Source organism: Triticum aestivum, chromosome 2D (genome assembly GCF_018294505.1).
Source record: "Triticum aestivum cultivar Chinese Spring chromosome 2D, IWGSC CS RefSeq v2.1, whole genome shotgun sequence".
In the NCBI taxonomy this organism is placed as follows: Eukaryota; Viridiplantae; Streptophyta; class Magnoliopsida; order Poales; family Poaceae; genus Triticum; species Triticum aestivum.
The window spans coordinates 223,312,250-223,336,800 of NC_057799.1; positions in this window are offsets into that span (position 1 = coordinate 223,312,250).

Sequence of the window (24,551 nt, forward strand, 5' to 3'; positions counted from 1 at the left end):
CCCGGCCGTGCTCGCTGCCCCCGCCGCACCCGACCACCACCGTCCCCAACGCCCCCTCCCCGAGCCGAGCGCCTCCTCCCTCGCCGTCCCCCCTCCGCCCGCGCCCGCGCCCTCGACGTCCTCCCACCCAACCGCCCCCTCCGCCCGCGCCCTCGCCGTCCCCCTCCCCCCGTGGCCCCACATGCGTCAACCTCGTGCTCGCCGTCCAACACCGCGCAGCCTGCCCAGGAGGACCGCCGCCATCTTCCTCTTCTTCACCCCCCCCGGCGTGAGCTCGGCGGCGACAAGGAGTGGCGACCGCAATGACCCCGTCGCCGGCGTGATTCTCCCCCGACGCTGGACTGGTCCGGCCCCGCTCCTCCCCCTCTTCTTCACCCCCCGCTTGTCCTCTTAATTTCTATTCTCTTTGGTTCATTAATTTGTAGTACTGTTCTTGGTCTGGTTCTCTGGATAATTTCTAGGGTTCTTGGTCTGGTGCCAAGATTGGTCATGTTTGTTAATAGTACAACTTAGCTCACATGTCTTCCAGAGAGATCCCTGTTCTAGGATCTGAGCTCTCTCTTCTCTGAATTCAACTAAGGCATGAGGAACAAGGGGGGAGATAGCTACTGTCAAAAATTTTAACACTGCCTTACTTGTTTGTCAAATACAGTTAGCTACTGTCAAAAATTTTAAAACTAGGTCTGAATTTTTAACACTGCCTTAACAAATTACTAACTTTCCAAAAATACAGTTAGCTACTGTCAAAAAATTAGTTAGGTACAGTTAGCATCATATAAGAAAATGTCCATAATGTGCCCTGATAATGATTTATTTTGTCATAAAAATAAATAGTGTACTGCCATGATAATGACATGGTCCTGTGTTTGCAAGCTGTCATAATGTTTTCATTCAAAAACCATGGAAAAACACTCATCCAAGTTTCCAGAATGGCTGCATATTTTCAGAATGAAACAAAACAAAGTTCCTCTGTACATACATATATGGCCTTGCCACAATGGTACACTAGAGTGAAAGAAGAAACATAGGCTTTATTGAGCTGTGGAGTTCTTGTTACCTTGTCCGTCCGTCCTCGTTAGTTACATGTATCTCTCTGTTTGTGTTTCTGCGTAACAGGTTCGATCGCGGTTGGAGAAAAATTGAGGCATTTGTTGGCTCCAAGACAGTGTGATACAGGTATATACATGTGCTCTTCTTACTTGTTTGGTTTGCAATAGTTATCATCTGACAAAGTATGCTTAGTTGTTTGGTTTGCAACCCATATTTTATAGTTGTTAATACATTTCCCAGATCTGCTTGGTTGCAATCTTTTATCTGAACGCGGTCATTATAAGTTTATAGCTTTCCCACTGTCAGGCTTATTCCAATAAGTAGATGCACTTGCTCCTTTCTTACATATTTGTGCCTGACGAACGCGGTCATCAAGTCTACTTCCATGTTGCTGCTAGTAGTAACCTGACAGCACAACCATACTTAGCCACTGTTCATTAACAGCAAGTCAACAACAACATCAGTAAAATTCAGTTAACAACAACATCAGTAAAATTCAGTTAATTAACTGAAGAATAGAAGAGAGAAAGTAGAGAGCAAGAGGAGTACTTGCATTAACTGAAACGTTATACTTTAAACTTGCAAAATTGCAGTACTCCCTAAAACTACTGCAAGCAAGAACTACTGTTGGAGGGCACTACTGTAGGGATATTCTCTGGTCTACTGAAACTTGCTGTATGTATGTTCAGAAATGTGTTAACAGGTGTATTCTTTACAGTAGTTGTTGCAGATGGTTTCTCTTGTCTTAACTGAATAATCATGTATTACATAGTGTTCTTGTTTTTCTTCATAGTTTGCAGCATTTTCAGATGTACACTATTTTCTTATGTCTCAAAATGTTCCTAATTTGATATTTGAAAGTAAGTGTGTGGTTTGAAATTTTGATCTGATTATGGCATCTAGAATTATGTCAGTTTTGTTTTGTTACTAGAAGACCAAAGTGTGCTACTCACCTGGGATCTTAACTGTTAAGTTTGTAATATTCCTTATATTGAAATCGAACATGATGGTGCTACTTGATATTTTTGAGACATGGCATCTCCCATGACTGAATCAGCAACAAGGGGAGTTGATTCCATTTCTTGGTTTCTGTAAGAATTTAATGGACCTGGGCCTTGTTAAGTATAGGCTTGGGCTTGTGGTTGAATGCTACCGTTGTCCTAGCCATGTATTTTCGGAATTGAGCTAAAGATTTGGGGGTAGTATTTCTGATTTTAGAGCTCCTTTGCTGGATGTATTTTACAGCAGCTGTCGAAATCAAAACAATGCTTGTGGGTTGTCCTGTTAAGTTGAGTGAGTCATTAGAGGGCAGATAGGGTCACCCACACCAATTAATGTTTATGAAGAAGAAGAATAAACCTGCTGCTGCTGCTGTTATGCTTGTATTCACTGTTGCTGCTGCTGTACTTGTGATGATGCTACTTGTGATCTTCTGAAATGACCCATTGGCGACTTCATTACGCGGGGATAATGATTTTGCAGGTACCCCGAGAGGCCCTTGAGTTTGCCGGAATGTCGATTAACTTCTGTTCCGGCAAATTCGGGTAGTCCATATGTCCTATTTTCAGCAAAGGTCATGCTGAAATTTTCCGAGAATTTTAGCATGACTTTGCTAAAAATAGGACATATGGGGTACTTGCGACTAATGCATGGGCCGGGGTATCTTAGTACTTAATTAAGTAGGATCAACTGCCTATTGTGTTATACATATAGAAGTGTGATATGTTTACTGTCTCTTGGTGTTTGTCCTTAATTAAGTAGGGTATATTATTAGAAGATACCCATATATATCAGTCAACCTAGGGTACCTCGGCATCGATAAACCCTAAATGATGAAAACTTAACTTAGCATTTAGGGTGCCTCGGCGTCGACAAACCCTAAATGATAAAACCTTGGCTTTTAGGGTGCCTCGGTGTCGATGAGAACCTAAATGATGTACACTTAGGCTTTTAGGGTGCCTCGGCGTCGACAAACCCTAAATGATAAAAGCTTAGCTTTTAGGATGCCTCGGTGTCGACAAACCCTAAATGATGAGACCATGATCTTGTTCCTTGACAATAACCAACTTTTTGACCAAACTTTTTTCCTATTTAGAGCGAAACATGGCCCACAACGATGAGGCCGGCGGTTTGGGCGGCAAGCAATTCTGGGAGCTATCCCAGGAGATGGAGGAAGAACCTCACCGCTATGAGGACGCCGCCGAGGAAGACACCGATCCTGACTACACAACCCCTAGTGGCGTCGGGGATGACACCACTGATGGTGCCGCCGAGGATGCCACCACTGATGATGGCTGCGCACGCACAGATGGCAGCCAACCGAAGAGGCAACGGAAGGACCGGCGCCCGAACGTGCTCGGCACCGTCAAGGAGGAATTTACTGAAGTGAACTCCGACGGGCATCCAACGGCGCCCAAACATGTAGTCAAGGGTACTCGGTTCAGCTCGGGTGCATTCTCCGGAGCACCGTCTCGATCAACACCGAGAACCTAAGGCATAAGGACCGAGGGAATTTGCGCAGCCTCCTCTTCACGAAGCTGCACGAACGATACAAGTTCCCCGCTGAGTTTGCAAACACATGCCTCTCGGGGAATAAAGTGAACAGTGCCGCCCTCACGAGGATGAGCACGGCCCTGTCTACATGGAGAAGCCCGGTGAAGGCAATGATTGAAAAAGGTGATAGTTATGAGAAGATCAAGGCAAAATATCCTTTGATGAGCGAAGATGACTACAAGGAGTTCAAGATCAAGTGCGAGAGCAGCGCAACCTCCGAATCAAGTCAGTGGGGGAAAGAAATGCGGGAGTTGAACTTAGGGGTCCACCAACTCGGTCCCGGCGGTTACAGAGTGGCGGAGCCTATATGGGACAAGGAGGATGCGGAGCGTGCCGAGCAAGGCCTACCGCCCCGCTTCGAGAAATTACGTGACAAGCAGACCAGGAACTTTGTCAGGGCCCGGTACAAGGAGGACCCGGTAACAAAGGAGCTTGCCACGGATCTGAAGACCAGGGCGCTTGAGCTTGTTCTGGTAAGGAATACACCCCCGCGTAATTAGCTCCATATGGTTGCATTCTAATTAATGAAGCCAAATTTCTAAATGGTTCACATTCCTTCCGCAGGAGGCTGAAAGCAGTAGCGCGGGGTCATCTCAGAGCTCCCCTTTTGACACCCCTTTAAATAGGGCGTTGAACATAATGAAAAACAAGGATAAGCTCAGTAAGCCGTCGTCAGCTGGTCGTGTGGCCGGCAAAGGCTTGTCCACAAAATGGTCGTCATACTATACCGCTGGTGGGCGAAAGGAGAAAAAGACCAGCTCGGAAAGCCAGTCGCGCGAGGTTCAAGAACTCAAGGCACAAGTGGCGCGGATTCCGGAGATTGTCCAAGAGCTAGTGCAACAACAACTGGGAACGACGCTCACCGCCATTGTGCCTACCTTGATTCAGGGGCTGATGACGTGGATTGCGGGCGGTCAACAGGGGCCTCCCCCGGTTCCCAGCTTCACGGCCAGCAACTCGCACAACGCGTAGGCGGCGCCATTGGTGTCTCCGGCGGAGGCGGTATTCGTGTCTCCGGCACCTGCACGGGCATTGGAGCTTAATGCACCCGGGTGTACGCCGGCCGGCACCTCGCCAGCAAGCGGCCCCTCCGTCAGTTGCACGCGCACGCCCGCCGTTGGCGGTGCCTCGACATTAGCCGAGCTCGACGGCATCACGGTAACTAAGCCTCTCGGCCGAGGACTTCATCTCCTTGCCTTTGAATGGGCATCCCTGACGCCCTACATGTTTTCGCAGGGCGCCACCGATGTTCCTTGCACTCTCCTGCACTTTGTGGGCGGCGAGTTGGTCGATGTCGCCAAGGGCAGAATCATTCAACCGGGCAACCGCGTGTTCCACGGTAATCCGATGCCACCCACCTTATATAGGGTTGAACTGGTTCGGGTGCTGCCAGGCTGCGACGAGTTGTTACCTCCGATTCGACCCACTGGGGCCAACGAAGATGATTTGATGACCCTCAACGCCTGTGTAAGCTGGCCCCTGCTTTGGGCGAAGAGCCAGATTCGTTTGGGGGCGGGGGACACCACCCCACAGACAAGACCGCCAGTCGTGCCAGCGCCAAGCTATGGCAAGAACGCTGCAACGCTACCGGACATGCCGGACATCCCTATGGCACAGGATCCGGACATGCATATGGCACAGGATCCGGATGACGACGACAACGACGGCGGTACATTTTCCAACGTCGATAAGTACTTTGCCGAACATGGGTACGGTGACGAGTTCTGCGGGCCTCCTTCTCAAGAACCCAAACCTGAAAAAGACAACCACGATCTAGCTGGTACGGCGGAGAAACCCAATTGCAACAGGCGTCGTTTGGCGTTCAGTTCTCAGGAGACACCTCCAGCTGCCGCCTTCACCGAGCCTCAGATAGCTGAGGTGCCAAATATTATCAGCCCCAACACGCTCAAGAAGGCGGTCTGTGAGCAGAACCCGATCCCATTACAGCAGATCAGGAAGAAGGGACGGAAATGAAAGACTAACAAGGGTGCCAGTGCGAGCCAGCCGGCATCGAGTACGATCCGTGCTCAGGACGGGCCACCTTCACCTAAGGATATCTCGAGGAGGGTGCATGTGGCGGGTAGGCCGATGCTACCGACAAATATGCTCAATGCTGCAACCGGTGCTATGGGGAGTCTCCATGACAGTGTTCTTTCTTTGGAGAAGCGGCGTCTCAGAGAGAATGATGTGGCATACCCGGTTTTCATGGCCAAGGTGCCAGAGGGCAAGGGCTTTGTGGATAACGCCGTCGGGGGTACGATCGTCCTGCGGTTTGATGACATCTTTGCTATGCTTAACCTTCATCCGCTGCACTACACCTTCGTTCGGCTGTTTTCGCTGAGTATGGAGATGCGGATCATTAGAGACAAGACCCCGGACATTGTGATAGTCGACCCCTTCTACATGCGTGCCAAGATCTTGGGCAACGCTGGGGACCGGCAAGTCGCGAGTTCACACCTCGAAGGCGTCATTCTGGCAAACCCAGATAAGGATAACTTCCTCGTGCCTTACTTTCCCGAGTAAGTCATCTCCTAACCGCCCCGTAACATATGATTTCTTAGATTTCGATCGTTCTTTTTTTTCTAATATTCTGTATTCTGTGCAGTGACACACATTGCACACTCATCCTCTTAAGCCCGAAATATTCCATGGCCACCTATTTCGACCCGGACCGTGACTCCAAGATAGACTACACAAATATCAAGAAAGTTCTTGATGATGCTCTCCCCGGCTACGCCGCATCTGGAGGCACCTTTAAGAGGCCATCTCGTAGGTACGGCAGGCATGTGTTCACCCACAATACGACGTTCCCCTGCGTCAAGCAGCCGCCTGGCGGTCAGAAGGATGCCAACTACGCCCTCCATCACATGCGGGCGATCATACAGGACCATAATCACCTTCTGCTACCAAATAATCTCAAAGATTGGGCCGCAAGCTTGGCGGCAATCCAGGACGCGGACATCCGACAAGAATTCTTTCGCATCCAGTCAGAGTTTGCAGAAATCATCCATCAAGATGTCCTTCGTACCTCGGGGCAGTTCTACCTCAAATTTCAACCGTCCAACAGTGAGATAGACACAACGCTACAAATGCAGGCTGACAACGCCCGCGACTTCATGACCATCACGACAGACGGCGGCTTCATCCACGCTCCGGTCCCATGAGTCGATTCGAAAGTAGTGATGCTATGTGTAGTTCTGAAACATTGATTAGCTCATGTTGTAATTAAACTTTAATGAACTTGTATGTCTCTTTGGTTTGGACAGTCGTTCAACTTAGATGTAATCGATGCTATTTATTAGTAGGACCATGAATCATGCTATTAATGTCTTACTTTTCTCTTCCGATCCTTTTGTTGCATACTTATATATTGCTTATGTATTGTCTGTTGTTTGGCTAGTGCATAGAGATGCCGTCGTGTGTCGTGCACAAGGGTAAGGTTCCCGGAGTCTACGACGACTGGGAGGAGTGTCCGAGACAGGTTCACCGTTCGGTAACAGTTACAAAGGGTACACCACTAGGGCGGAGGCGGAATCTAGATACGCGCGCTATCTAGCAGGAGAGAGGAGGGAGCGTTGGAGGAACCGGATGAAGACCAGTTTCATCGCGATGATGCTCATCGTGATGACCGCATCTCTCTTCTATGTGATGGTACTTTAGATGATCGATATCGACTTGTAATGTGAAGACAAACTCGCTACTCGCGGTCTCGAGACTTGTAATGTTCTATCTTTGTTCGGTCTTTTGAATTCGGAGACTAATATGATGAATTGTATTCGGAGACTAATCTTCTATTGTATTCGATGAATCTGCTGTTGCTGTGTGGTGCTGCTTATATTCTGTCCAATAATATATTTTGTAATCTGTGCAAAAATCACAAAAGATAAAAAATAATCCCTAATAAACATACTAATGGCGCATCACCCCAACGTGCGCCATTAGTATGCCAAAGGATACTAATGGCGCATCACACCGCAGTGCGCCATTAGTATGCCAAAGGATACTAATGGCGCATCACCCCGCAGTGCGCCATTAGTATGCCAAAGGATACTAATGGCACATCACCCCGCGGTGCGCCATTAGTATGGCTAGGCACATGGGTAAATATGGCCCCCTGGGAGGCATACTAATGGCGCACCGTGGCCTATACTAATGGCGCACTGCCTGGTGCGCCATTAGTATACCAGATACTAATGGCGCACCAGTGGTGCGCCATTAGTAAAAAATACTAGTGGCGTGGTACTAGTGGCGCACCAGTAGTGCGCCATTAGTAGGAAAAATTGGTGCGCCACTAGTAGGCCTTTTCCTAGTAGTGGGCGGTTCAGAAAAGGAAGGAAGTCACTTTCCCTCACCCCAAGCTCCACAGTCACCCAAAGAATGGAACCAAACCTGGTTTTATTGCAAGGATACATCTCCAACTGATGAAAACCCCCTGCTGAGTTACCGCCCTGAACGCCTTAGCAGTACAGATCCTTTTCCTCAGAGGTTAACAACAAAGGAAAGGGCCAACTATGCTCCACAGCTATCGAAGCTTAGAGCCTTTATGGCAAACGACTTAACAGGTGTTGATTTTGCTCGTTGCTGGATTGGCCGGAGCATCCTACCCTTAAGCCGGCGCCCTGACTTGATGTCTTAATATACAGGGAGTTTGACCGACCCCTAACGGCACATTAATATTCAACTGACAGATGCTGAAATTACTGAGGCTGTCAAGAAAATGTTGAATGAACCGGAGGCCGTCTGCAGCCAAACCGGACTAAGTCCTTTCTGTACCTTCAACAAACCGCCATCTGTAAGAATTATCTAACTTCCTTACTGTAAGTTACCTCTTTTCAACATATTTCCTGAGAACTTGTCTGATTTTGATAGGGTGATGATCCGTTCTGGAATAAAAAGCCACAAGACAAACCAGCAAAACCGCAAGACAAACCGGTCAAGCCGCAAGACAAACCGGTCAAGCCAGTTCGTCCAAAGACCACGGTTGTTCAAAAACCTGCCAAGAAAAGGACCGCTGCATCCTCCGAGCTACCAGCTGATGACGATGTGGGTAACCCAGAATCAGAGGTAGAACTTGACTCTCTTGGTTCATTTTTCGTACACCTCATTGACAATGATTATTATCAGGACGACGCTTAAGGCAGTCATGTTGATGATGTAGAGGTAATCATTCTTTCCTCCGATTCAGATCCTCTGCCAACATCAAAAATCCGTCGAGCAAACCAGAAAGTAAAATTTTCTCACCCCCTTGCTTACTTGGATCCAAACTTTCTTTTGAAGACATAGCAGCACAAAGCTCGCCGCACAACCTGGCACAGCAGCCAGGTAGTTACCTCCGCCGGTTTACCGAACACTCCTGTTCGGAAACGCCGATCAGAGGTCTCTCATCCCCTTGACACTTCATGCCCCAAAGCGGGTTGTTTCTGTCAGCCTCTTAACCCGTCTGATTCAAATTATCAGGGTACTTCTCACTCATCTTCTGGAGAGTCGTCGGCCACAAAGCTTCCACCCCTCCAAACAGTTCTTGGGTGAGCCATACACTTATTTTTATCCTTGATATGTTATTTTTATATACTGTACTGATCCTCATGTTTACTTTTCTCAGCGCCAAGCCCAGACCCAGCAAGAAGGCTCGGTTGAATAAACCGACTGATGATAACGTAGCTGGTGAACCGGAACCAACTCCAGATCCTGAAGAGACCGATGTTGACGCCATGCTTAATGACCCGCCACCTCAAGATCATTACTTCGTTGCTGAGCAGGTAGAAGTTGACACCACAAGCCATGCTAACCAGCGAACCAGCCCTGTCCGACCTGATGACAAACCGGTTAGTCCAGTTAAGGCTACTGACAAACCACCAACTCCAGCAAAAGCTGCTGATGATAAAGAGGATGATATAATGATTACTGGCATTGGCCACACCACTCCTGGTAATCCTGTCGCTTTGTCAAAGCATACTGCCAAGGACGAGCTCTCTGCTATCAGCAAAGGCAAATGGAATGCCAATTTGTCAAACTATGCCCATCTTAGTGCTCAAGACCTTCACTCCGGCTTCTTGAACCGTCTGTACACCAGCCGTGACTATGAAGCCGGTTTGGTAAATCTGATGAAAGAGCGATATGAGGTAATTAATACTCAACTCTGCTTAAATGTCTTTCTTTGTAAATTCCAAATATCAACTCCAGTAGCCCCTAAGTGACGGTTTAAGATATCAATCTAAACTGGGACTTTTAATAACAATCTTTATATTTGCAACACTTCATCTTTTTTCACTAGTATAGTCCCCAAGGGCCGGTTTAACTTTATAAAGATGAACCGGGACTGTAGAAGAATTCTCATAGCAGCAATAATGAGCAAACACACATTAGCCCCCAAGTGCCAAGATTAAGACTTGTATTGTGCTTGGGACTTGTAAAAATTTCTGATAAAGAGCAAATATGCATTAGCCCCCAAGTACCAAGGGCATAACTTGTTATGTGCTTGGTACTTCAAAGATGTACTGTCAACTCATGATATATCCGTCTCTTTATAGGCTGAGCTGAGTAAGAAGGAAAGCCAAGCCGATGATCTACAAGAGAACCTCAAATCCCAGCAAGCCGAAACCTCCAAAGCAAAGGAAGAGTTGACCAGCGCTCTAGGCTCTATGGAGAAACTGAAAGAGGGCTTCAACAAGGAGCGGGCGGATTGGGAGAATGAAAAATCTGCTTTGATAAAAAGGGCTGAGAACGCAGAAGCAGCTCTTAAACCGGTGGTTGATGAACTGACCGGTGTAAAGCGGCAGATTCATGCCATGACTGCTGCTGTGTTCGGTAAACATCTTTCCCTTAATACTTTCAACAAATCTTCCCATGTGTTGTCGGTTTACTGATTTGTACAATGGTGCAGGAACTCGCATTAGCCATCTGGGCTCTGATGTACAGAAGAAGTTGAAGGCTGCCTACACTCTGATAGAGCAGTTGTACACCAGCGCATAGCGGATCATCTATACCGCTTCACACAATAATCCTCCTCCCACCTTGATCAAGGAAACCTTAGAAAGGTTATCTATGCTTCCTGCCCGGGTAGAAGAGCTAAAAAAGTCTGCCGCAAGAACGGGCGCTCTGACCGCACTAACCCGGGCAAAAGCATGGGTACCTAACTTTGATCCAGTGGAAGCGGCCCAAGGCTATCCCAGCTTGAAAGAAGACGGAACAGAATTTGGCAATGATGACCTCCGAATCATAAACCGGGAAGTACGTCCATTGGCTTGCCAACTGGTTGAAGAGGCGGACCTCTTGTACAACCAGGCGAGTTATGATGACAAGAACAGACGGGTTGATGCACCAATTCCGGAAGCGCAAAATCTTATCCCACCAATCTGTAAGCACACTTATGCCCCTGACATTGAACCGCACACGCTTATAAGCGATGAAGCTGTATTCCAAGCCCTAACTGGGATCGACTAGGCAACTGTTGACTTCCAGCCACTGGGTAGAGAGGAGGGAGTTGAACCGGTGCGAGATGATCCGCAGCCGTCAGGCCAAGCTGGTGTCCAATCATGAACCGGAGGCCGGTTTAGTCTTCTACATGCTGCAACATGTATTTGAGAAAACAATTATCCTTTTAGGCACTGAAACGCCTTGTAATAGGCTAGTTAAAATACTTGGTCTGGTATGCCTTCGTGCATATTTATCTGCGACTGATGCTTGCTTAATCCGACATGCTTAAGATATGATGTTCATAATCCATAGCCATTTATTCAAGCTGTTCCTGCAGATAAGAAGCTTAAAGCGCCCTGGCGGTTTACCCCCGGGCAGGTTATGGTACCCAATTATATATATATATATATGACCAAGGTTTATAACCAAGGTTGTTAAAGATAACCAAATATGGAAATACATAATACCTGTGACCTTTAGGCATAATGTTGGCTAACCAACTTTGTAGTGAGGGTCATAACCCTACTCTGGAGGATAAGTAACTCTTGTTATATGATGTCGGTTTACAATAAAACCGTTCCGGGTTGTGATAAACACCGGTTTATTCCATACTGGTGACTTTGAGTCAAAACCAGACCGGGCTGATAGTCTCCGGATTATAATTTGATCGTGTACTGAAAACTTGTAGTTGAAAGCCTAACCGGGTTGATAAACATCACAAATCTTATCAAAGCAAAGAAAAACATAGCAAAAGGTAAATAAAAACCATTGTAGTCGAGGCTTTTCACGGGCTGCCAGGCCCCAAATTCGAGGCTTTTCATGGGCTGCCAGGCCACTGAGTTAAACCATTTTTGCAAAGCCTTTTAAGATGGTCCTCAATCCTTAACCAATCATCGTTTTAACTTGACAAGTTTAGGGTCTTTATTTTAGAGTAACTTGTCAAAGTTCGAAGGGCCATACCAGGTTTACCTGGGTGGAGTGACTTACTTAAATAGGCAGGTTAACCCGGGGTTTTAGGTGTATACACCAGGCTTCCAAGCCATGGCTTGATAGCGTATTACAAGTGTAGATTCTTAGTTCATTTCGACAGCAAAGAATCCCCAAGTAACGTTTTGAGCTGTGCTCAGTGGGTGCCTATGTTTGAGTTGTTGTTTTACAACACTCTCTTTGGCCCCGGATTGATTTGTCTTTGAGCCGATCAAGAGTTGTGACTATTGTTCGGATATGACCAAGCCCGCAAGTGATGTTGTGGCATTGCGCCGATCAAGAGGTGTAGCTATGGTTCGGATACGACCAAGCCCCCAAGTGATGTAATATAAAGCTTTGAGAAGCTCCATGTAACCACACATGATGTAAGAAAAACAACAGATACCCCCCTTTAGCTGGGGTTCTGGTTTATTATATTGATCATAATATATACATTGTCATAATATGTACATAAGCAGAGCCTATGGCTCAAGTATACTTGGGCCGAAGATGAGCGATATTCCACGGCCGGTGTGTCTCCTCCTCCGATTTATGTGAGTCTTTGCGCTCTCGAACATCTATGAGGTAGTATGACCCATTGTGTAGATTCTTGCTGACCACAAAGGGTCCTTCGCAAGGAGGGGATAATTTGTGCATATCCGTCTGATCCTGGATGAGTCGAAGCACCAAATCGCCTTCTTCAAAGGTCCTGGTTCTAACCCGGCGGCTATGATAACGACGTAGATCTTGCTGAGAAATCGCCGAACGGGCTGCCGCCATGTCACGCTCCTCATCTAACAGGTCAAGAGCTTCCTGCCGTGCCTTCTCGTTGTCAGCTTCAACATATGCCGCTACACCAGGTGAGTCATGACGGATGTCACTAGGAAGAACCGCTTCCGCTCCATAAACCATGAAGAACGGTGTGTATCCTGTCGATCTGTTGGGTGTGGTATTGATGCTCCATAACACAGAAGGCAACTCCTCAACCCAACAACCCGGCGTCTGTTCCAAAGGAACCATAAGCCGGAGTTTGATGCCTCTCAAGATCTCTTGATTGGCCCTCTCCGCTTGACCATTGGACTGGGGGTGAGCCACTGATGACACGTCAAGCCGGATGTGCTCACGTTGACAGAACTCCTTCATGGCACCCTTTGACAGATTGGTACCATTGTCTATTATAATGCTGTGTGGAAATCCAAACCGGAAGATCACCTTTTTGATGAATTGAACCGCCGTAGCTGCATCACACTTACTAACTGGCTCTGCCTCCACCCACTTCGTGAAATTATCAACTGCCACCAAGAGTGGGTCTTCTTGTACTTGGATCTCTTGAAAGGCCCAACCATATCTAGCCCCCAAGTTGCAAACGGCCAGGTGATTGGAATCATCCTCAATTCTTGAGCCGGTACATGAGCGCGCCTTGAGAATTTCTGACAGCCATCACATCTTTTGACCAAGTCCTCGGCATCAGCATGAGCTGTCAACCAATAGAAACCCTGACGAAACGCCTTGGCCACCAAAGACTTTGAACCGGCGTGGTGACCACAATCTCCTTCGTGGATCTCACGCAAAATTTCACGGCCTTCTTCAGGAGACACACAATGTTGAAACGCCCCTATCACACTGCAATGATGTAACTCTCCATTGATAATAGTCATGGACTTGGACCGCCGGATTATCTGCCTGGCCAAAGTTTCATCCTCTGGTAACTCGCCCCGGCTCATATACGTCAGATATGGAACTGTCCAATCAGGGATAACATGAAGAGCCGCCACCAACTGAGCATCTGGATCAGGAATAGCCAAATCCTCTTCACCAGGGAGCTTGATGGATGGATTATGCAAAACATCCAGGAAGACATTAGGTGGAACCAGTTTACGTTGGGAACCCAGGCGGCTTAAAGCGTCCGCCGCTTCATTCTTCCGTCGGTCCACATGATCCACCTGATAACCTTTAAAGTGACCTGCAACAATATCCACCTCACGACGATATGCTGCGATGAGTGGGTCCTTGGAATCCCAAGTGTCGGACACTTGTTGAGCCACCAGATCCGAGTCACCGAAGCACTTAACTCGGCTTAGGTTCATCTCCTTAGCCATCCGAAAACCGTGAAGTAAAGCCTCATATTCAGCTGCATTGTTAGTGCAAGGGAACATTAAACGGAGGACATAACAAAACTTATCACCTCATGGGGAAGTTAATACGACTCCAGCCCCCGAGTCCTCCAATTGCCTGGACCCATCAAAATGAATAGTCCAATAAGTATGATCCGGCTTTTCTTCTGGCGCTTGTAGTTCTGTCCAATCATTGATGAAATCCACAAGTGCCTGAGATTTGATCGCCGTTCGGGGTACGTATTTCAACCCGTGAGGCCCGAGCTCGATAGCCCACTTAGCAATCCGGCCAGTTGCTTCCCTGTTCTGGATTATATCCCCCAAAGGAGCAGAGCTGACCACCGTGATGGGATGACGTTAGAAATATTGCTTAAGCTTCCGGCTTGCCATGAAAACTCCATACACCAACTTCTGCCAATGCGGGTACCTCTGCTTGGACTCAATAAGTACCTCACTGATATAGTAAACCGGCCGTTGAACCGGATATTCCTTTCCAGCCTCCTTTTGCTCTACCACAATAGCCATGCTAACAGCCCGGGCATTAGCTGCCACATATAGCAACAATGGCTCCTTGTCAACCGGAGCAGCGAGAACTGGCGGATTAGCCAACTGCCGCTTTAAGTCCTCAAATGCTTCATTAGCGGTGTCACTCCAGACGAAGTTATCCGTTTTCTTCAGCATCTGATATAAAGGGATGGCCTTCTCGCCCAGGCGACTGATAAACCGGCTCAACGCGGCAATCCGGCCTGCCAGGCGTTGAACATCATTGATACACTTCGGTTTGGCCAAAGAGGTGATGGCTTTGATCTTTTCCGGATTAGCTTCAATGCCCCTGTTAGACACCAAAAAACCCAAGAGTTTGCCTGCAGGTACACCAAAGACGCACTTGGCCGGATTAAGCATCATTTTATAAACCCGCAAGTTATCAAAGATTTCCTTCAAGTCATCAATCAATGTCTCCTTCTTCCTTGATTTCACCACAATATCATCCACATAGGCGTGAACATTGCGGCCGATCTGTTTATGAAGACAATTCTGCACACACCGTTGATAAGTCGCCTGGGCACTCTTGAGCCCAAAGGGCATGGACACATAGCAGAAGGCTCCAAAGGGAGTTATGAAGGCTATCTTCTCCTGATCCTTAACTGCCATTTTGATCTGATGATAACCAGAATATGCATCCAAAAAGCTTAAACGCTCGCAACCCTCCGTAGCATCAATAATTTGATCAATACGGGGGAGGGCAAAAGGATCTGTTGGACAAGCTTTGTTGAGATCTGTGTAGTCCACACACATACGCCAAGTGCCGTTCTTCTTAAGGACCAGCACCGGATTAGCCAACCACTCAAGATGAAATACTTCAACGATAAATCCAGCTGCCAAGAGCTTGGCTACTTCTTCTCCAATAGCCTTGCGTCTTTCTTCATTGAACCAGCGGAGAAACTACTTGACTGGTTTATACTTGGGATCAACTTTGAGAGTGTGCTCAGCGAGTTCTCTCGGTACACCTGGCATGTCAGAAGGCTTCCACGCAAAGATGTCCAGATTCTCACGGATGAACTCCATGAGTGCGCTTTCCTATTTCGGATCCAAGTTAGCGCTGATGCTAAATTGCTTGGATGAATCGCCGGGCACGAAGTCAACAAGCTTAGTCTCATCAGCCGATTTAAACTTTAGGGCTCGATCATGCTCTGTAGTTCGTTTCTTCAATGAAGTCATATCTGCCGGATCAACATTGTCTTTATAATACTTCAACTCTTCTGTTGCACAAACCGACTCAGCATAAGCCACATCACCTTCTTCACACTCCAAAGCGATCTTGCGGCTCCCATGCACTGTTATAGTTCCCTTGTGACCCGGCATCTTGAGCTGCAGATAGACAAAACTAGGCCGTGCCATAAACTTAGCATAAGCTGGTCGTCCAAATAGGGCATGATATGGGCTCTTGATTTTCACCACTTCAAAGGTCAACTTCTCCGATCTTGAATCATGCTCATCGCCGAAAGCAACCTCCAGAGCAATGTTACCAACGGGATATGCCGATTTACCAGGTACCACACCATGAAAGACCGTGTTGGACGGTTTAAGATTTTTATCTGTTAATCCCATGCGACGGAAGGTTTCATAATAAAGGATATTGATACTACTCCCCCCATCCGTGAATACTTTGGTGAACTTATAACCTCCCACCTGAGGTGCCACCACCAACGCCAGATGAACCGGATTATCAACCCGGGGTGGATGATCCTCTCGACTCCACACAATAGGCTGTTCAGACCTGCGCAAGTATCGGGGAACCACCGGTTCAACGGAGTTCACTGCCCTTTTATGATGCTTCTGATTGCGCTTGTCCAGGCTAGTGGTGAAGACATGATACTGCCCACTATTCAACAACTTCGGGTTGCTCTGGTAACCCGATTGCTGCTGCTGCCGATTCCCATGATTATTATAACCACCTTGGTTGCCCTGATTGCTTTGATTACCTTGTCCACTCTGGTTTCCATGAAAGCCTGAACCGGAATTACCTCCACCCTAACCCGGCCCATGAGATCCGGAGCTTGGACCGCCACCCGGTCCATGATCATACCGGAAAACATCAGAGTTTTTGAACTCTTGCATGATGTAACAATCTTTCCAGAGGTGTGTGGAAGGGTTCTCCTTCGTCCCGTGCTTTGGGCAAGGCTGATTCAACAGATAAGATAGGCGGTCCGGATTAGGACTTGGCCCTCCACCGCGCTGGGGCGGTTTACCCTTACGCCGCTGGCCCTTGTCATGTGTGTTGGTATTAGCCACAAAGTCTAAACTGTGGTCCGCCTTACGCTTGCCGCCGTTTCCATGACCCGCCGGGTTGTGGTGCTGCCCCTTGGTGTTGCCGCTCCTTTTTCCCTTCCCTGTCTTATCATCGTCAGACTCGGGATACTTGGTACTATCAGAGTCAGCATACTTCACCAGAGTGACCATGAGAGTTCCCATGTCATTACAATGATGTTTGAGCCGTCCCAACTTCAACTTCAGGGGTTCAAACCGGCAATTGCCTTCCAATGTTAAAACTGCGGTATCAGCGTTGATGCGGTCCGATGAATGCAAAATCTCTGAAACCCGGTGCACCCAACGGGTTGTTGACTCTCCTTCTTCCTGGACACAGGCAGCTAAGTCCACAATCGACATGGGCTGCTTGCAGGTATCCTTGAAATTCTAGATAAACCTGGCTCTCAACTCGGCCCATGACCTGATAGAATTAGCCGGTAAGCTTTTCAGCCAAGTGCGGGCCGTCCCCTCTAGCATCATGGTGAAGTATTTCGCAGACGCCGCATCGTCCACATCCAGCATCTCCACGGCCATCTCATAGCTTTCGACCCATGACTCAGGGGACAAATCGGCGGTGTAATTCGGCACCTTGCGCGGGCCTTTGAAATCCTTGGGCAGGTGTAAGTGCATCTAGTGCCCCTTAGTGATTTTGGTGTATTGAAGACTTATAGGTTAAGAGACTAATGCATTTATGAGTGTACACATGTCTATAAGTCTATGAGGAGTTTGATATTTACAGAGAAAGTCGACCCCTAAAAATGAAGTTCTTTGACTGAAGACTTTGGATTTCTGAAGACTTTCTGAAGACTTTGAAAGTGAAGAAATTGGTGTGACCTTGAAGACTTGGTATTCATTTGAGGAACATGAAGCGTGAAGACTTTTGTTTTCGTAGTTTCATTTTCTCTTTCTTGAGTCATAGGAAACACTGTACTGTTCAAGGGGGTCGAGGAAATACTATGGAAAAATTTCCATGTGATGCTCAACTCAAAATCCTACACCTACCAATCCCTTCGAGTGAAGCCATTGGAAATGTCATACAGTTCAGTCATATTCTTCAGTGACAGAGACGAAGTTCTTCTGGTCTCTGAGGAATTTGTTCTGACTGAGGAGTTAGGAATTCGCCAGTGCGGATTGCCTACACAGTGAGGAACATGATAGCCCTGAGGAATTTGATACTCAAATTTCCGACCGTTGCTGTGCTATGCGCCAGCTGTCCCAAAATATCTGCCCACCTAACGGTCATATCATTGAAGGGCATTTATGTCTTATCATGTCGGGCTGCTCCCTAGGCTATAAAAAGCCGTCCCCTAAACCACTAGCTGGTTGGCTGCTCCGAGAGAAACTGACATTTGTCATTTGAGAGCATCCCATCCTCCGAGGACTTTGAGCGAAAATCATCAAGTGAGGAAAACCCAAACCCAAATACCTACAAACCCAAAGTGATTGAGCATCACTGAAGAGATTGATCCTGCGTGGATCCGACGCTTGTTACCTTTGAAGACTGTGCTTCTTCCAGACGGTTAGGCGTCATGGTCTAGAGCATCGAAGAGGAATTATGGATTGCCGAGTGACCGAGTTTGTGAAGGTTCGGAAGTCACCTGAAGACTTACCACGAGTGATTGGGTGAGGTCTGTGTGACCTTAGCTCAAGGAGAATACGGGGAGGACTGTGTGTCCGGGACTGTGTGTCCTCAGGTTTAAATACCGAGCCGCTCCAACCAGATGTACAACTGAGACAACAGTTGGAACTGGTCTACCAAATCATTGTCTTCACCAAGCTTACTGGTTCTATTTCCTCAACTCTTTCATTTCCTCATTACTATGTTGTGTGCTTGTCATATCTGTGTTTGAAGACTTTGATAGAAGACTTTCTCAATTTCCTCAGTTCAATTTCTTCAGTCTGTTTGTCTTCATCCTGTGCTATCATGTGTTTACGCTTTCTGTACTCTGTGTTTGTCTTCATTTCATCATGATGACCATGCCTATGTTTTGCTATGCTTACTCTTGAGTACTTATTCCGCTGCAAGTAGTTCTTCGCTAAGGAATTTCCTCACCCGCAAATTCCTCAGTGAAGAATTCATAAAAATCGCCTACTCACCCCCTCTAGTCGATATAATGTACTTTCAATTAGTATCAGAGCAAGGTACTCCCTTGTTCTGTGTGATTTTGGTTTAACCGCCTGGAGTTTTAGTTATGTCGACCGCAGGTATGATCAAGGTCTCTTCTGGGTGTCCTACCTTCGATGGGACGGACTACCCCTACTGGAAGAATAAGATGCGAATGCATCTTGAGGCAATTGATAACGATCTCTCATATGTTGTGGAAAATGGTGTTCCCTCTGTCTCACCCTCACTGAACGCTACCGATGTGAAGAGATTCAAGCAACTCGATTCTCAAGCAAAGAATATCATATGTGGCCATCTGAGCAAAGGACAGTATGGAAGAGTGAGTGCTTTGGAAACTTCTATGCTTATCTAGGATAGGCTGTCCAAAGTGAATGAAGGAGTCTCAACTCAGCGTGACTCTCGAGTTGATGTTCTTCACAATCTCTTCAACCGCTTCAAAAGACTCGACAATGAAAATGTTCAACAAACCTTCGATCGCCTCACAGACCTCTCAAATGAGCTTCAAGCGCTTGGTGCCACTAACATCACCGACCATGAGGTGGTGAAGAAATTGTTGAGATCGCTTGATTCCTCATTTGATACTCTGGCATTGATGATACAAGAACGTGTTGATTACAAGTCACTTGATCCCGCTGATATCCTCGAAAGGCTAAATACTCATGAGTTCCAGCTTGCTGAAAAGAGAGACCTCTATGGTTCGAGCTATGGCAGATCACGTGCACTGAAGGCCAAGGCAGTTTCTGAGTCTGAAGATGAAGACTCTGGCAGCAGCCTTGGTGATCCTGAAGAACTGAGCCAGGAACTAGCACTGCTCGTGAAGAAATTTCAAAAGTTCTCAAGATGTGGTCGCTTTGGAAGATCCTCAAGGAGCAATGATTCCTCATCCAGTGACTACAAGAAGAGGCTTTGTCACAAATGCAAGAAACCTGGACACTACATTCAAGATTGTCCTCAGTGGGAAAAGGAATCAAAGAAGAAGAAATACAAGGATTACAGTTGTGATGATGCGAAGAAAAAGAAGAAATCCTCAAAATCTTCATCATCAAAATCCTCAAAGTCTTCATCTCACAAGAAGAGCAGCTCCAAGAAGGCTCGGGCATTCATTGGCAAGGAAATGGACTCTGAAGCTGAATCTGAGGAACATGAGGAAGAGGAAGCATATGAGGAGTCCGAGTCTAGAGTAGCGAGTCTAGATCTCGCTACTGCATTCGTCAGCAAGTCTATCTTCAACTCTGAAGAAAATGGCTTCACCAACAATGCTGATGAAGGCAATGATGACTACGCTCCCACCTATTGCTTCTTGGCAAAGGGTGCCAAGGTACTCAAATATACCTCCTCTGAATCTAGTGAGAATGAATCTGATGAAAACCTCAAGCCCAGCTACTCTAAACTTGCTAAGATTGCTGTGAAACAACAAAGGGCTTTTGAAAAGGTTCAAAACATGCTAGACAAAAGTGATGATATGTTGGGTGAAGAAATGGATCGCACTAAAACCTTGACTGAAAATCTTCAGAGACTTCAGACTAGGTTTGACAACCTTCAAGGTCATCATAACACTCTCTTATCTGATCATGAGAAGCTTTCTTATGAATTTCTTCAAATAAAGCAAGAGATTGAGAAGCTAAGAGTGAGTTATGAAGATCTTCAGAAGGAGCGTGATTCATTACTTGCTCAACAAATCAGCGCTGTTCAGGAAGAATTTGTTCCTCCATGTTTGAAATGCATTGAACGTGAATCTGCTAATTCTTCACCTGAATGTTCAAATGCTTCTAATGCTACAAATTCTTCAACTGTCTCTGCTATCACTAATTCCTCATCTGAGGACATTGCTAGTATCACTGACGATGCAGGGCTGAAGGAATTGTACATGACAGGCATGTACAAATGCCTCAAAGGGCATCAGACGCTTTCTGTACTCTGTGTTTGTCTTCATTTCATCATGATGACCATGCCTATGTTCTGCTATGCTTACTCTTGAGTACTTATTCCGCTGTAAGTAGTTCTTCGCTAAGGAATTTCCTCACCCGCAAATTCCTCAGTGAAGAATTCATAAAAATCGCCTATTCACCCCCCCTCTAGTCGATATAACGTACTTTCAGCAGGCGCACATTGCGCAATGCTGGGATGAGACACGGTACTCCCAAAGAACTAGAAGTAACTCCTGGTTCCACCGATGTGGTTGGACAAACCGGAGTAAGCTGACGAGCTTCATGCTGTGCCGCTAATTCGGCTTCTCGACGTGCCCGAGCCCGGTCCACCACCTCCTGAGCATCACCAGCACCACCCGCCGGGTTATTGCCACGGGGCGGATCACGGTTTCGCGTGTTGCTTGACACTGCTGGTTCATCCATACGCCTGCTGTAACTTCGGCTTGGGCGGGGAGTGGAATGGATCCGGTCGCGACTATATGAATAAGCCTCCTGCTGAACCAAAGCTGTCTGAAGAAGCTCCCTAACCCGACGCGTCTCGATCACCGTCGGAGACTCGCCTTCGATCGGGATGACCGCTAACCGTGAAGCGGCAGCGACAATGTTGTCCATCAGGTTAGAGTAATGATCCGGTGGTGTTGGGACATGCTGTGTTACAATGTTGTTCTGACGGGGCGGATCCACCAAACGTGGCTGAACCGGCGCCCCTGCTCCAGGTGCCTCCGCCCGGTTTACCACTGGCGGATTACTAGCCCCTGCTCCTGGGGTGTTAAAGAGGTTTCTAGCGTCATAAACCAGCGGCAGGCGAGATCGGTACCTCCTCTTCAGGACTTCGTTCGACGCACTCTGATCCAGCATAATCCGGTAAGCCTGTGTATCCAATGCGGCCCGCTCCGCGGCCATCCTGGTATCCTCAGCTGCCAAGTCGGCTTTGGCCTGGGTGATCTGATCTTTCACCTTCGCGATTTCCGCATTGTGTGCATCCTGATCCGCCGGTTTAACCTCTGCCATCAGCGTTGCCAACGCGTCAAACAAATCAGATAGAACCTGAGCCGGCGGTCGCACAGGGCCTCCTGCCCCGGCTACTGTCGCTGCTGCCGATCCGGAAATCATCGCCACCGCGGTTGAAGAGTGGAGTGCTGGTTGCGTACCGGCCATGAAGATCGCAACCCGGTTTGGCAGATCAAAGGGGTCCGGAATACTGTCGCCATCGGAATAGCCCACAATCAGGCCATCTTGCAACTGATATAACGACTCGGTTTCTCCGGTCGATGACTCGTCGCCGGAATAAACGACGGTTTCACCACCAGAGTCCGATCTATCCTCAGATTCCCCTCTGTGGATGACTCCCACAAAGGCACGCTTCATGACAGGCTTGACCCGGGCAGATCTTGCACGCTGAGCCGTTTCGACGAGGTCAGTGCAGATGTCCGGCTCAGGGCCCGGTTCGCCGATCTTGCCAATGAAAACGTGTATGCCATCAAAGGGGACCCTGTACCCGTACTCGATTGAGCCGGCCTCGGGGCCCCAGCCTGCGTCGTCGATGTAGATCTTGCCGCGACGACTCTTGGTCATCCGGCCCACAGCGTAACCCTTGAGTCCTTCGAAGCTACCCTCCAAGAACTTGAAACCATCGTGCGATGGCCCCACGGTGGGCGCCAACTGTCGTGGTTTTGTCACGGCAGATGTCCTAGAGAAAGGACTTAGTCGTGGAGCCATCACTACGGGTTAGCTTAAAGGGGTTAAAGCGGACAAGGGACCCAAGAGAGTTTATACTGGTTCGGCCCCTTGCGGTGAAGGTAAAAGCCTACGATCCAGTTGTTGTGGGATTGCTTGGGTTTCGATGACCAGGGAGCGAATACGCTTTGCCTGGGTCTCGAGTTGTTGTCTGTTCTTCTTGAACCGCCGCCGTGTTATCCCCTTATATACATGGGTTGACGCCCGTCGGTTTACAGAATCCCGAGGCCGGCTCATAAACGTGTCCGGCTCGTTCTCTGCTCTTTCTATCTTACAACACAAGTTTACATATCAATACCGGTTTATGTCTACAGGCCTTAAACCGGCTCTGGGCCCTGGGCCTTCATAAAGCGTCACCGTCTCTCTTCTTGGTCTTCAGATATAATGAACTACTTATGGGGTTAACCCGGCCTCTCCTGGCCGGTTTACGCCCAGTGGTAATATCCCCAACACCTGCCTTTGCGGCAGGATCTGGATCCCGGCTGTTGGGAGTATGACCGGCCGGACCCCCGGACATAGTCCGACGAACTTTTTTCCTGATACAGGACAAACAAAAATGTCATAGTTGGATGCGACCGCCAAGGGGCATATTTGCAAATCCATACCTCTTCGATGAATGCTCGGCCGTGTCTCCATTTGCCTTCCTCTTCGAAGGCTTGCCCGGTGTGGGGGCCGCTCTCTTTGGAGTTGCCTCTGGGGTAGCATGGCGCGCCGAACGCCTCCCGTTTTGAGCACGAGACTGTGCGGTGGGTGAGGCAGAACAAGGGAACTCTTTTGGAGAAGATGTCTCCTGATTACTTACGTGTGGAGCAGGGAGAAGACCGGGATAGTCGGCGGTGATGGCCACTTCCGTGCCGTCATAGCTCGCCTGGTAAAACACCCCATCCTCGAGCACCACGAATATATCTGGATCCTCTTCGAATCCGGGGTCAAGGTCCCGGTTGTGGCCCTTTGGTTGTGGGGCGGGGCTGTGAAGCCCCTCGGAGATCTTTTGCCATTTCTGTTATAAATGGACGGATTAATATTCATGACTCGGGGAGTGGAGTGAGTAGAGCAGAGGGGTTGCGACTTACCTAGCTAGGAGGATTGTACATGGAAAATCAATCTCTGTGCTTAATACGAAGAAATTCCTCTTCCTCCCCTTTGAACAGTTCGGCCAATATTTTGGCCAGGGCGGCGGGGGTGTCCGGACCCTTTCGGCCGCAGTGGGAGGCGTCATCCTCCCCATTATAGTGCCACATGGGAAGCCCTATGTATTGGAGTGGCTGAACCCCTCGTACTATGGAAGTCGTCATTACCTCGACTATTGATAATTCGGACTGGGTAAGTGTCTCTATCTTGCTCATGAGTTGATGAACTTCCGCACTGTCTTCCTCTTCGAGGCTCCGAGGGCGCCAGCTGTGGCGTTTCTTCAACGGGACGCTTGAAAACTCGGGAAGACCTCTTCAGACTGGGTCGGGAAGGGCGATGTCCTCGATATAGAACCATTCAGAAGGCCACTCTTCGGATGCCTTCTTTGGTGTGCCGGATAGGTATCCGGTCTCGGCGATGCGCCATATTTCGGCTCCGCCCACTTCAAATATTGATCCCTCGTGGTTGTGCGGGACGAGACAGAATAGCTTTCTCCACAATTCAAAATGGGCCTCACAACCCAGGAATAGCTCGCAAAGAGCGACCTAACACGCGATATGCATGATGGAGGCGGGAGTGAAGTTGTGCAGTTGGAGGCCATAATACTCCAGAAGCCCTCGGAGAAACGGATGAATTGGAAATCCGACGCCTCTTAGCAAGTAGGGAACGTAGCACACTCGTTCCCCCCAGATGGGTTGGGGAAATTCTCCGCCTGGGTCCCGC